The 14,638-nt window shown below is 45.7% G+C and overlaps 1 long non-coding RNA gene across 3 annotated transcripts in view; it reads right to left on the bottom strand.

Moving 5' to 3' along the window:
* LOC308177847 overlaps positions 1 to 14,638 on the bottom strand; it is a 170,021-nt gene that overhangs the window by 36,868 nt on the left and 118,515 nt on the right. For all 3 annotated transcript variants that reach the window (XR_013939442.1, XR_013939443.1, XR_013939444.1), the window contains 2 exons: positions 6,220 to 6,598; positions 4,536 to 4,774 (listed from right to left, as the gene is read on the bottom strand). This is a non-coding gene — a long non-coding RNA (uncharacterized lncRNA). The remainder of the gene's footprint in view (positions 1 to 4,535; positions 4,775 to 6,219; positions 6,599 to 14,638) is intronic.

The following is a 14,638-nucleotide window of genomic DNA, read 5'->3' as shown; positions in this document are numbered from 1 at the left end:
CAATCCACATGCAGCAGCATAGAAGGCAAAGTGGCATCCACTGCTCAGCGTTTCCAGCAGATTTAGCAGCAAGCTCAGCTTGCAGCCGGGCAAACCCCACTATTTGCTTCCAGAAGTAGTGGAAAAGAGTCGCCAGGAAATAAATAAAGGGCAGAGCTCTAATCCAGCAGCTGCTTGAATTGGTCTGATCTGTGGCAGCATCACTTTTCCGAGACGCTTTTCATTGTTCTCCATGTATGAATTAATATTGGGTGTCAGCGGTATGGAAAGCTGTCACTCTTGTGCGGATCAGAGCAGCTCCCACCCCTGTGCTCATGAGACAACACACTGCACAGCTTGTAAAGCATGGGGGGTAGGGGCAGTGTCTGGTGCATTATCTCCTTTCTGGCTGCTGGAGCCATTTTTAGAAGGGGGTTTGCTCCAGATATATTAACTGCTTTAATCTGCAGAGCGTATTCTTGTTGGTAGATTGGTTTCCTCCTTCAGGAGGAACACATTCCTCTTCGCCAGCTAAATGTTCCCTCTATGAGGCTTGGAGAGAGTCTGGTGTGAAGGCAGTCGTGTGTGGTTCCACCTGGTTTATTTGAGCTACAAAGAAGCAAAGGAGCACTGTGGTGCTATTAAAAGAGCAGAATAGCAACAGGGCATCATCTCCAGCTAATTGTTTCGTCAACTTGGAGAGCGACAACTGCTTGCTAAATAAGGCGCTTCTGTTCTGCCTTGCAATTGTGCTCTGCTGTCTGCCAAGAAAAGCTCTGCCACTGGAGGCTTCTCCAGGCCTCCAGAAACATTGCCTTTGGTTTCAGTCCAGAAAGACAAAAAGCAAAACCAAAAGCTGCAAACCAGAAGAAGAGGGAAAAACCCTATGGATGTTTACCACCCTCTCACCTACATGGAAACCACAGAACTACTAACCAAGAAGAAAAAGAATGAATGAAACTTATTTACTGCATCTGCTTCAGAAAATATTAATACTCAGCTAAAGAACAGGCACTTGAGGGTTTCCTCAAATAAGTTTACGTTTTCAGTTGCTTTTGGAAAAACAATCAAATTTGCATATTTTTACCAAAATATTGAAAGTGCTTCTTTCTTTCATTTTACAAACCAGGAAACTGAAGTAATCAAGCCAGTCCTATGATAGGATTTGAGAAGAAACAAAGAGCTATTTAGAACTAGTTATTGCTCTTCATAATGGACTGAACTGGCAAATACTTTTTTATTTTTAACTCTTCCTGAGCTGTCCAGGAATCGAACATGATGTAACTACCTATTAGTTAAAGCACATGTTCTTATATGTTGATTTCCTTTGTCTCAGGCTCAATTCATTTGCAATTTTAAGCATTAACAGTACAACAATTTTGCACTCAAAAGCCAGATTTTTTTCACCAGTAAGGCTCTTCCTGAACACACTTCATTTTAGTTTTGGCATGTCCTTTTGTGTGCTGCCTTTAAACTTTGTATCTACACAAAGTTTATAACTATATCTGTCTGTACCCCACCTTTCTCCCCAAACCGGTGACCAGACAGTGAGCCCAGGCCAAACGCCCCTGGGTGCCAATTTTGGCATTGATGATATTGGTCTGTTGTCAGTAGTAAAGGTTCATTATGTTATACAAATGGCTCCAAATCTGTGATCTTAAACCTCTGGAGGAATCCACTCAACAAAGTTAGAGAGAAAGATCTTGCAGGATGCAAGAGTGAAGGAGTAGACATTTCTCACTCCTGCAAAAAAGAAAGGAAAATACATTGCAGAAAGAGACCAGGGCTACCTCTGAGCCAGCCAGCCTGCTTCCCAATAAGCCCAGGGGTGACTCAAGAAAGATGTACCCAATTTCCAGACACAGCCTGGACAGCATGCCTAGCTCCTACATGCCAAGCCAAGCCTAGCCGCCAGATGAGCTGTGTGCATGGGATGAGCCAGTCACGACGAGGAATTTCTCTAGTTCCAGTTATGATTGACAAGAGAAGGAATAAGAAGATAGGAGCTGAAAAGCTGTGTGCAGTAACCTTTCCCTTTGTCAGAAATGTCAAACCAATTCCTAACAGCTCACTTTAAAATGCATTTTACGTCCTCTTTTTGACATCTTTCCCACCTCCCCAACATTGCCAGAAGATACAAATTCACCCTGACAGCCAGGAGGGGAAGGGAAAACAAGGAAAAAAAAAAAAAAAAAAAAGAAAAACAAATTCTACTTTTTATAACCATCATAGAGGACAACAAGATTTGGTATAATACGCTTATTGACAAATCAAGCATGAAACACCTTCTCCATGAAAAAAAAATAGCACTAATCAGGCAGAAACAAGGTTACTTATCCTAGCAGGACACAATTTTTATTGTCCTATTTCCCTGCTAAACACTTATGACACTTCATAACATAACAATATCAGGCTCATTTTCTTAGATTTTTATTGCCTGTCTCCCCTCACAAACCTCCTCCGTTCCTTTTCTCAATCGTGTTGTATTACAGAGCCCCATGTTTTTGCATCAGGAAAGCTGCGCAGCTGAACCAAGACACATCTCACACGAAGACAAAAAAGAAAAACATTAACAACCAAAGCCACACACCACACAATAAAGATGAAAGGAAGAGGTTTTAAAAACTCTCACATCTGCATTCTGAGACTTTATAGATGTACTTCCTTAAAAAATGGATGTTTAGTCTCATTAGCCATCCAGGCTTCCACCACACTCAACAAAGACAGAACAGGCAAGTCAGGAGAATGATTCACTTCCAATACCTTCTTTATGCAGCTATTTTGGGATGGAGTAAATCATTCTTTGAAAATTAGCCAATTAATATAATAGCCTAGATATCCAACTCTTACAGAGCTACAGGGTAGGATGTATCCACCCCTAGTGTCATGGCACATGGAAAGACAGGTCCGAAGATCAACGGCTAGTAATAGTTATCGGTGACATTTATTTGGCTTTAAACCTCTGGGAAGGAACAGACCCAGGGAGAGAAAACACTTGTTCAAGTTCACTGAGAAGGTCAGTAGAACTGCTCAGGTCTCTCAAGTGCACTCCAACGTCCTGAATAAAACATGTTCATTTATCATGCAGGGGACAAGTTTTAGGAAATGACAGCCCAAATACCACTTTAAAAGAAAATAAAATTTAAAAAGCATGACCTTACATTGGCACATGTTGTGAGCAGAAGCACGACAGTTCCCCCAAGATCCCAAGAGCATCTGGAGTAGGAAAAAACAATCCTGTAGGTTTTCAATAGCTGCTTGCTTTAACAAAACCCTAGGCACAGGACCATATCAACGACTGCACTGCCTAAGCAACCTTAGAAGTAAATGCACTGCAGTCTAACTAGAACTGGGGCAAAAACTGGAGGGAACAGAAGCACCTCACACAGCACCAAATTAATGCTGGCTCTGGGCTAAGTGATGGGAGATGTTTTGCCATTTGCAGCTGCACTGAGGACGGCAGCCAGTGTTAAATGCCCCTTATACTGTCAGTGTAGAAAAGCCCGCACAGACCTGAAGAATGTTTTTTATCTATATGTCACCACGTCCCTTTGTACTTTCTTTCAGCTGTAGCCACTTGCTTAGAAAAAGAACTAACTGCCAGCTGAATCAGTGCTTCCCGTCCTCCAGACACTTCATAACCCCAAACCTCAGCTCTTCTCACTTATTTCTTGTGTTTACCCAACAGATCATGGCAAAAAGGGACAAGAGAAAGGAGTTTATAATAGGAAAATAATCAATACTGACATGCCATCACTGTCTGCAAGGCAATCATTAGCAGCTCAGGAGAGACCTCGGGGGCCTCTGTTTGCTCGATGTGTGATTGCCTCCTGCTGAGAACTAAAGCTGCTATGAAAGGCTTCAGCAGGTGCCTTTTCCTCCTCCACTCCTGCTCCAGCCCAGGGAATTCAGTGCAAGTCAGGCAGCTAAATTACACCTCTGGGTTATTATCTGCCGTATTAATTACTGTGGTCTCCCTAATTATCCTCCTCTCTTAACACACTGCGTTGGTTTGCAGGAAGAATGCAAGGTTGGCAAACAGTGGCATTTAAAAAAGATCGGGCTAGAGGCTCAACTGCTGTAAAGCAGCACAGCAGGTTTATGGAAAGGTCAGTTTATGCTGGTGCTGGAGTTTGCCCATTTGTTTTATGAGGGTGTGAGCTGAGTTTCAGATAGGCTGACGTGCCCTGGCCAGCTGGCTAGACTGGAGACAAACTGTTTGGGTCAGTTGTTCTCTCATCTACATCATGACCTTGTGCAAAGTACTATTCCCCAGCACAGCTCTAATGTGACTTTCTGACCTACAATTAAAAAAAAAAAAAAAAGCAAACAAAAAAATCACAATGCAGTATCAACATCCAGAGTCAAAACATTTCTTTCTCCTCCTGTTCCATCCTACACGAACTGTAGGCAGACTTGGGTGACCCAGGGACACTCTTGTATTTTGGCTGTTCTGTTCTTCAAACAACCAGTCTGCGGTGGACTCGCACTCGGTTCACTGACATATGGAAAATCACGTTTGCAACGTAAAACAGTTCAGTCACGCACTTCCCTACCTTTGGTGTACAGGTGCCTCACTGTCCCCCAGCTGGCACACTGCTTGGCTGCAGCTCCTGACCGAGGTACGCAGCCCAGCTCACCAGATTCAATCCACCGCAGGTGTGGTTGACAAGGACGTCTGCTCGGGAGCCTGACAGCTTGCAGTTGGAGCCATCATTTGGAGCCTTGGCAGATTTGCTACACTGGGACGTACCACACAGGAAGGTACGTATATCCATATCGTATAGCTCTGATCCTGAAAGAGCATGAATAGTTAGATAAAGCACATTAAAAAGAAAAAAAAAATCTACAATCTGGAGTGCACCTTCCTGGACCGTGCTCTTTCAGCATGATCCATTACTTGCACGTGTGTTCATAACCTCAGACTAACATCTCTAGCTGTGGGCTATTTTTTTTTCCACGCCCCTCAGAATGTGCGTCTCTTTTTTTCTTACTTGATAGCTCTGCAAATAATGTCTAACAGGCCCTCTGTCCTGCAGAAGACATGCCATAAAAACTGACAGTGCTGAAGGCAGAGATGGACACTGCAAATGTCACACAGCTTTCTAGCCAGAGCTGGCTAAAGCTCTATTAGTCCTCGTGTCAGCCATGGGATATGAGGTACTCCCTGCAAATATCACCAGACTGCTGCGCTCATCTGCCTCCACAGCTCACAGCTTTCAACAGAGACTTCTGAAGCACTCAGAAAATACAGACCCAAGCAGACGAGATATATCTTCCAGTGTACAGAGAGAAGCAACACACATCCCATCTTAACACACTGTTCCCCAGCACAGGGAGTGAAATGCAGTCTGCTGAGGTCAGTGCCAGCTCTGTGTATATTGTTTAAGTCCCTCTTAGGCCTCCAGCTGTCACGCAGGCCACATGCTGTCGGAAATGTTTATCCTGAGGGAAGATCCGTGTTTTTCAAGAACAAATAGTAACTGATGAATTTTCAACTCACTCCCTACAACGTATAACCAGGGCAAGATGAGTGACACCCCTGCTCTAGGTTTGCACAGCGTTGGCACCAAGTAAGACAGATTTGCCCTTTTCCACTATTTCCCTATTTCCCACTCCTTCACTCCAAGGACAACTGCGGATCCACAGCACTGGAGAAGGAGAGGCAGAGATGTGCACGTGGAGGGACAAACCCACAGAAGGAAGAGGCAGTGCCTCGAATGTCAAACTCTCAGCCCTCCCCTGCATGTGTGACCATTTATTTACCCCTGTTGCCATCTCCAGCATGAGCTGGTGACACCAGAGCCAGAACTGCATGCCTTTCTAGAGGACACTGAGGGATTCACCTCTCTTTTGGATACAGGAGTTTTGTTCCAGCCATGTCACAGCTGGAGGGACCAGCTAAGAGCAGCCATGTCCATAAGAAAGAGACAAGGCACTGTTAGAGCAGTCGTGTTACAGTACTGAAGAAGCCATCTCTGCATGAATTCATTAATGACAATAAGAAATTTGCCCAACAATGCAGCGAAAAAGAAACTGGAACATAAATAAAACCCCCATGTTCCAGCCAGCAAAGCCCCTTCCTTATAAACCCCTTCTTCCACGGCTCTGAGCTCTCTCTCAGAAAGTAGCACAATCTTCTTTCATCAGCAGTTTTGCATCACGAAGGTGACCTTCTCCATGATGCCGCACAATATTCAGGGTGTAAAATGTGACACAAGATTATGTCCTGATTCCTACCTGCACTGGGCCATTTTTAGGTAGTTCCACAACCCATTTCAGTCAGAGGAAATCTTTGCAGCAAGCTTCGGATCAAGCCCGCAGTAAATTTGAGTTCCCAAGGCCTTCCCAGTTTTGCTTTTTGTCCAGAGGAAAGCGTGCAGTACGGTGTTTGTGCTGATGGATGGGTTGGCATTAGAGTAACAAGGTGCAGGAGATCCAAAGCCGTGCTGCTGTGAATATACATGAGTCACCACTGCTGCGTGCGCCAAGCGTGCTTCCAAACCAAGCTGCAGTTTGCCCTTGGTTGTTCAGCTGGGCATAGGCAAGTGTGCAGAACTTCATTTTTTCAGTGATTCAACCCACTGACTTAACAGGAATCTCTGTCTTGATCTGCTTACTGGGAAACATCAAACAAAGAAGGCTGTTGTGTGTTTGCATTTTATTAATAGTTTACAACTTGAATTTTTCTTCTCTTTTGTTCCTGCTGATCTCAGAGAAAACTACATATAAATATATATATATGGTTGCCAAATAGATTTCTTGCAGGAAAGAAGAAAAGTATGAATAATGGCTTCTGAAGTATAGATAATTAGCAGATCAAATAACCCCAAGGACTGGAGAATTTTTTCATCATCTGCAGATATTCGCTTTTCCTATTTTTCTAAATAAATTATGTGCACCCTCCAGGTACATTTCTTTTCCTAGTTCATATAACAAAAATGAAGGTGTCTACTGTGGGGGCAGGGGGGATATTTATTTTTTTTACTTTAATTTAATGCTTCTGACAGCGAGAAAATGACAGCTCTGGCTGTAGTTAGGAGTCATACAGGCAGCTGCTGTACAACCTTCCTGACCATAGCACCTCTACCCTGACATCTCCACTCCTACAAATGGATGCTGTGCAATTTAGTCTAGCAATGCCAAGGTAAAGAAGTTTGCCAGTGTCACCTCAGTGGGCAGCAGGCACACAGTGAAAACTGGGAGCCCATTTCTCTCTGGGTGCAAATGGCTGCAGCTCTCCCTTCGGATTCCAAGTCAAATACCAACATTTTATTAATTTTTTTAAAAATATTTCCTTACTTCTCATTTATTTACTCTGCTTCTCAGTATATCCATAACTAAAGAACATGCAAACCTCCATTAACATGAAACCAAAGCACTTCGCTTTTTGTCTGAAGCAGGACAAGGCTAGGACACAGGACAGGGTCCTTTCCTCTACCCAAACAGCAGTTAATCTGCCACTAGAGTCACTCATTGCCAGCCCACAGCTGATACATGCTCAGAAAGGCATGTGTAGCTTTGCCCATAGATTCCCAGAGATAAATGAATACGTGAAAGAGTGGCTGCCCCACTGAGGTGTTCAGCTGCTGATTTGTGGAAGCAGTCAGGGAATGAGGCTTTAAAAATGGATAGGACTCTGGTGCAACCTAGGAGTTCACAAGAGCAGATTTTTCATAGCAATTTTCTTATCAAAAAGTAGAGAGCCAAAGCTCTATATTCTACTAAAATCACAAGAAAAATGATGCGACTGTTACTTATTACAAATAAACCTGATAAAGTGTTACAAAGCTTGAGCCCTTCAAATCTTTTTTTCCCCCCTAATGAAACACTGTCATCTTAGAAGCAAAATAAAAGTCTTCCTTTAGTGACAGTAATTTAATAGCAGGGACTTTAATTAATTTCATCTCCACATCAGTGCTCTGTTTTATTTAAACTCCCATCCTGCAGCCACCGGGGTGCTCGAGCATCTGCAAAGCTGGCGAGGGCCCTGGATGGCAGCCAAGGGGAGGTTTGGTGCCGGTGGCAGATGGCAGAGTCACGGAGACATGACAGAACCGGCTCTAAGCTACTTTGTGCAGGTAGCAGTAGTGGTTTACCAAGAGGAGCACAGTGCTTAGCCCAGGAAAAGCAAGATAAATTGCAACCATCCATACTTAGCTCAGGAAATGGGATGACCATAGGCCTTTGCTAGCTATAATGAAATTACGGCTCTTGCAAGTAGTCCTTAAGTACTCAGACAACCTCAAACCATCCATTCTTCATCTTTGTTGATGAAAGTTTGCGATGGTGATTCACCAGGGACCCAGAATGGTGGTTATTATGTGTGTGAATGATGATGGCTTCCCTCCTTAGAAATCTCCTCACTAGACTACAATGAGAAAATGAATAAATGCAGCCAATGCTCATGGCACACAGAATCCCATGCCCTCGCTAAATCCTTAGCTACAGCCTGCTGAGGCCTGAAAAAATATAATTCAATGTCAAGGAAAGATGTTGGCAAGCACTGTCAGGGAGACGTCTCTATCAGTAGCCCCATAGAAAATCGAATTGATCTTTCATTACCCTATGCAATTAACCTATGTAAATATGTGCTAATGACCACTTCCCTAGCAATTCACTTCCTTTGCTCATCAAGCCACATGAAGCCATGAGCAGACACTGTTCACAAGAGCACCTCTTTGGTGACCAGGCCCCTCCAGCCTGGGAGGAAAAGGCAGGGAGCTGGTGACAGTGACACCACGGAGGTGACAGCCGTCCTACCTTTCTCTGCAGGCAGCTTTTGAAAGGTGGTTCTCAGCTACTTGCTCATGCTGTGAGAGACTTCTCATGGCCATCGCAGCCCCCGCTGTTGCTGTTAACCATCTTCTTATTGCTCTGAAGCAGGGGTTGGTTGGTCGCCTGCCCATGCACGGCAATGTTAAAATAAGAAAAGGCGAGTTCTGCTGTGGACGAGTCTGTTCTCCCTCCTCCTTGCTAAGTAAGCCCAAGCAGATGGTGCGTGAGGAAGAAGGCAGCAGCAACGGTGCCTAAGAGGCAGCCCAGAGGATTCCCAGCTGGTGATCCCAGAAATAGGAAACCACGTTGGTTTGCCTTCACTTCACTTCTTTCGCACTGCTGATGCCCTGCTGTTCCCGCTCCCCCAGAGAACAGAGGCTGTGCCTTAATGTCCACGCATCCCAGCACACCAACTGACCTGCTCAGAGTCTTCCAAAAAGGTACATCAGATTTCAGCAGTGCCGCTCATGAAGTTCACACCAAGGCATTAGCCCCTGTCCTAAGAGTCTCCGGTCCTTCATACATTGTTTAGAGACCCTTCCAACAATACAGCTGAAGTCAAAGGAGCTTTATCTGACCACACACTCCAGTCCCCTTCTGGGACCGTCCTGAAGTTGCTTATAAAGCACCACATCAGCCCTGCCCTATGTGCAGATTATACTGTGCCCAGTTCCTACATAGATGCCAGCAGGGTCACAAGGCTATGAATTAGACAATAAACAGGACCTCTCTCCATCCAACAGCACAGTTTAATTTTTAGGTAGTCCTGCGTGGAGCCGGGAGTCAGATCCTATGATATTTGTGGGTCCTTCCAACTCAGGGATTCTATGACTGCAAATCTTCTCAAAAAAGCAGTAAAAAGTATGCAAAGTCAAGAGCTGCATTAAGATTCCTGTTGCCAGAAAGCAGTGCCAGTGTGTTAGAGCCCATCAGAATAAAAAAGAACAAAAGTTAACCAGAGCAGGGCCTGATCCCTGATTTCCCTCCCCTCCTTGGTGATTTCCCCTGGGGAAGCCCCCGAGGAACCACTGCTGGCTGCTGGGAGCACCACACATGGGACGTAAAAGGGCCTGGGGTGCCCATCCTGCCACCAAGAGGCCGACAAACAAGGACCTCACCCACCTGCAGGGCTGCCGGGCTCCATCTCCAAAGGCTCAGCACCCTAACGGGGCACCCCCAATACCTGTGAATGAGCCCTGCGTTTACATACTGCCTCTTGCCTTCAAGAGCTTGGAGCCCTCTTGAACTTCAGTGAGAGAATTGGAGTTGTCACCTCCCTCTGCCTGGTGCTCATCACCAAAGTAACGATAGCATCAAGCTCTCGATGCGAGCTGCTGTTCTCGTGGTAGCTGCACACACTTCTAACACTGCCTGGGTGCAGTCTCAGCAAGACAAATCACATTCTCGGGGTTCTTTGCCATTAGAAAGTAAACTTAATTAGTTTGCTGTGTAGATATAAATGGAAGACATAACTGCTGGAGAACTGAAACGCCCACACGCTCTCTGCAGACAAATCCAGAGCCGCTGCACGCTGCTGTCCCTACAAACACACATCACGGACCAGTCATGCACCCCAGCACCAGGAGCTGTAGCATTTTTATGTTCTCTCAATAATTCTCTCCAGCAGCACAGCAAGGCTCGCAAAGCCCAAGGCTATAGCCACCAGTTTTTACAAGCATAATAAGCAGAGTTTATTCCTACACCACAGACGCAAACATTTCTAGGATCCCAGCCACGTACAGAGGGCACCTGAGACACCAGCAGCTGTCTCCAGCTCTATTTGACCCCCTGAAAAAGGAAGCATGGAAAATGCTATTCCAGCAGGCATTAATGCGGGTTAATTAAACCTCAACTGCTCGGCAGGGGCAGAGCGAATCGAGAAGCGGTGCTTCTGCAGGCTGCCCAGTGCACCGATCCCACTGCGGCGTGATCATTAATGGTTCTCATACCAGCCTCAGGGCTCATTTGCTTGACAAGAGCAAAGCAGTAATTTTACCGTTGAACACTTGCAAAAACGATGCCCTGACTGTTATCAGAAGTGACAGGCAAGTTATGTGAGCAGTTAACTGAAGGTTACTTTTTAGGGCCAAACCTCTGAATAGATCAGACAGCCATTGGTTCATGTATGAGAGGAAGAGGGGAAAGAAAACATAAAGAGAAAAAAAAAAAGAAGGAAAAGGAAACCAAAGAGGGGAAAAGGAAATAATAGAAAAGAGACGGATTTAGTTGGTCTCATTGAATCAGTGCTCTGGGGGATAGGAGGAAGACCATAAGCACAGCAGCTGCCTGCGTTCACCAGGGAGCCCTGGCCGTGCCAGTTGGTCAGCAGCTGCGGCGGGTCGGCGATGCAGCTGGCACGGCAGGAAGAAGCCGAGGTTACAGCGCAGGCAGGAGAAGCACCCTTCAGTCTGCACCTCCCGCCAGGCTGCGGGGCTCCTGCCTTCCTCCACATCCCTCAAGCGAAAACCTCAAGAGAAACATTTCCCGGTCCAAATTGCTTCGTTTATGCTCTGGACGCTTTGTAGAGGAATAAAATCAGCCATAGCATGAAGGTTCCTGAGCACCCTCCAATTCAAGATTTTTAGGAAAAAAATACAGTCTGTGAGACTCAGGAAACCACTTAAAGAAAAGCTTTCAGTTTTGACAATGTTTCTCCGAAAAATAATAATAAATAAAATGAAATTAAATATCCTGTTTGAATTGCTGAATTGCCCTAAATATTTTTTTTACCTTAAAATATACTAGCCTGCAAAAATGAAAGCTGAAAGAAGAAATAGTATAATGCTACAATGCAAATAAAGCCTTCATTTAAAAATAATGAAGTTTTTGTTTGCTCTTATCCAAAAGCAATGTGGAATTATGACTTTTCTTCTAAAAAAAAAAAAAGAAAAAAGGATGGAGTCATTCCCCCAGTGAAACTTCTTATATGTTTCACCTGATGGCAAATGTGAGAAAAAGCAAGAAAAGCGAACTCTCGACCTGCGACCTGACTCGTTACCAGGCTTGGTGGAGCCTGCCTGGCTCACAAAGTCACATCCCCATCACCCGCAGGCTGAGGGAGCAGAGAAGTCTCGTCCCTGCCCTGCGTGTGTGCGACCGAAGGGTTCGGCTGCTAACAGCTGCTCCTGCTCTGGCTGCCGGCTGATGGACTGCTCTGCTGGGCTCCTTTAAGGTAGCAAAGCACAAGGCCGGCGGTTCTCTGAATTTTGTAGAGAATAAGATTGATGGGTGGGAGTGGGCGAAGGGGATTTCCCATGCTTGAGACCTAGAAGAATTAAGCCTGTAGACTCCAAAGGTAAAACAAGGGGTTTTCTTGCAGTTAATGACAATGGTCTTAGAAACTATCAGGGTCACAATTTATATGAATACTTTCATTTATGATCAGCAGAAGGAGATAAAAAAAAATAAACTGCTCCCACCTCTGCTTCCCTCCCACACCAGCTGCCAGCAGCGGAGGACGTTTGATGTTACACCGCTGGGGTGACTGCCCCTGGCTGCTACCTTGCGGGTGCACCTGGGGACACCCAGAGCCCAGCACAGCTCAGGACCGTGTCCTGCCAGCCTGCGCCGTGCCGGGGAGGCACCGAGACAGCTCGCCGAGATTAAAACCTCCCGTTATTTATCGCCAGATACGCTCCATTCTGGGTCTGTCGGCCTGGACAGGGCCATAAATACTCACAGGGCTCAGGCTGAGTGAGTCTCTTGGGTTTTGGATGGGAACAGTGCAGCTGGGAGCTTCTTTGTCTGAACTCCCGCTCTCCCTCCATCCCTCCTTTTCACCCCACGCCCCACCTTTTCTGATCTTCACCTTCCCAAGAAAGGTCAGCATTTTGCTACACCGGTATGTGCGTGGAGCACACCTCGGCTGATATAAGCAGGCTCAATGCAGGCAAGGACTAAACCTCACAGCGAGCTCCCGTTGGTTTTCTGATCACATCCCGGGCTGGCTGTCAGGCTGCAAAGGCAACAGGATTTATTGCACTGAAACACAGCAGCAACAGAAGCCCGTGAGGAGCCTACGGAGCTTCATGTACAGGAATAAAAATTTCAGGGCCGCTTGGAGATATGAAATATTTCTTAATTACTTTCTGCTCCAGTACAGCTTGAGAATATTTCTGCTGTTTTTGTTCTTGGGGCTTTTTTGGTGGTTTCAACTGCCCAATTTTTTATTTATTTATTTATTTTTATGTAACTGGTAGCAAAGCAGTATTATGCCAGCTTCCGTGCTGTCTCATAAAGGGCTATCTGTGGCTTTGCTGGGAGACTGGCTGCTCATGGAGGATGCTGGCACCGAGAAGGTGACAGCCTCCATCAGCACAGGATCATTTACCTCCTGCCGAAACACATTAAAATCTCCTCTCCTGAGACATTTCTCCGTAATGGCTTTGTGGGAAGGCACATTATTGTAATATTTGCTCACAAGAAGCCTGAACTGGCTCCTTCCATTGATTCCTTCCTGCCCTGCCAGACCACGCAGTAATGCCCCTTCTGCTCAGTAACATTTGTCCCTTGAACTTATTTCTAAGGCACAATTTTCCCAGCCATCCTTAAAGCTTCACCTTGCTCCTCTCCTCTTCCTCCTGCTCAGTCTCTGCCCCTCAAACAAATGTGTTGTTTTTCACTGCCAAGAGACCGAGCCCCACTCCTCCCACCATTTCCCATCCTCAGACACTGCCCCTGCAGCCAGGCCTGCAACAGCAAAAGGAAACTGCAAACAGCAGAAGGAAAAGGGCACTGGGAGCTGCACCTTAGCTGCAGCTTTCATCTCTCAGAAATACCCTGAACAGCTCCTGTTTCGCACTGGCCAGCAATTAGTAAAAAGCTCCAGGATCGAGGCCAGCTGGGACGTGGCCCTGGGCAGACCAGAGGTGACCACCTGTCCCCACACTGATGTCAGCTGCACTCACACACCTCTTTTTGCTTCCCCCAGTGTACCACTGGCATTTCCCACAGGCCAGAGCTGAGGAGAAAGGCTTCTCATCACCTCCTTACATCCCTTTTTCATCTGCTTTGCATGTGTTTAACTGAACTGAGAAAAAGGCAGCGCTCACAGTAAAACAGCCTTCCTGCCCATGCCACAGTTGGTGCTTCAGCTTTCAACTACGAAAAACTGGTTCTGAATAGCTATAAAGCAAAAACAAAAAACGGGACTTGACCCCAGAACTGTGAGCCTCCAAAACGGAGAAGAGGCACAAGCAGGATTTCCTTCCCCATCACCAGGACTGCTCAGATCTCTGTTCCTAAAAATGACAGGTTTTCTTCCAGCATAGCAGGCTGGGGAGGACAGCAGGGGTGGACAGCTGGATGGAAAAGAGAATGACAATTTTGCCAGGACAGCCCAATGACCGTGGTAGGTCATGTTTTTTAATCTTTTCTAGGTTAAACACAGGCAGTTGTGTCTTGTTACATTACATTATATAATATGATTTGCTGATATAGTTTGATAGGTTGAATCCAAGAACATGGTGACTCATGTAGGAAATTGGAAGCCTCCTTGTCTCCAGCACAGTGTCTCCGGAAGCTGGAGTGAATCAAATTGATTGTATTTATTCTGTTACTTTTTGTTGTTTAGTAAATAGCTATTAATTTAGTTATTTTTAAGTCTGTACGGGAAAGCCTCCCCAGTTAATAGCTAAAGGCTTGGGCAACAGATTCTCTAAAAGGCAGTATTTTTAGGAAATGTCCCAAAAATGGAACAAGAGGAGAAGGGAATGTCACCGAAGTCAGGTGTCAGAACTCCTGGGTTGCAGTCTCTGGCTCCAGCACTGACTTCAGAGGAAGACAGCTTTTCCCTGCGAAGCAGCCTGGCTGCCAAGGAGTCCCTTGCTCTGGGAGCTGAATGCTTTTAACAAAAAGCCTGAGCTTTTCTGAAATCCTTCCC

The sequence above is a fragment of the Anser brachyrhynchus genome, assembly GCF_964034855.1.
Source record: "Anser brachyrhynchus genome assembly, chromosome: 14".
Lineage (NCBI taxonomy): Eukaryota > Metazoa > Chordata > Aves > Anseriformes > Anatidae > Anser > Anser brachyrhynchus.
This window is presented reverse-complemented; position numbering and strand designations above follow the sequence as displayed.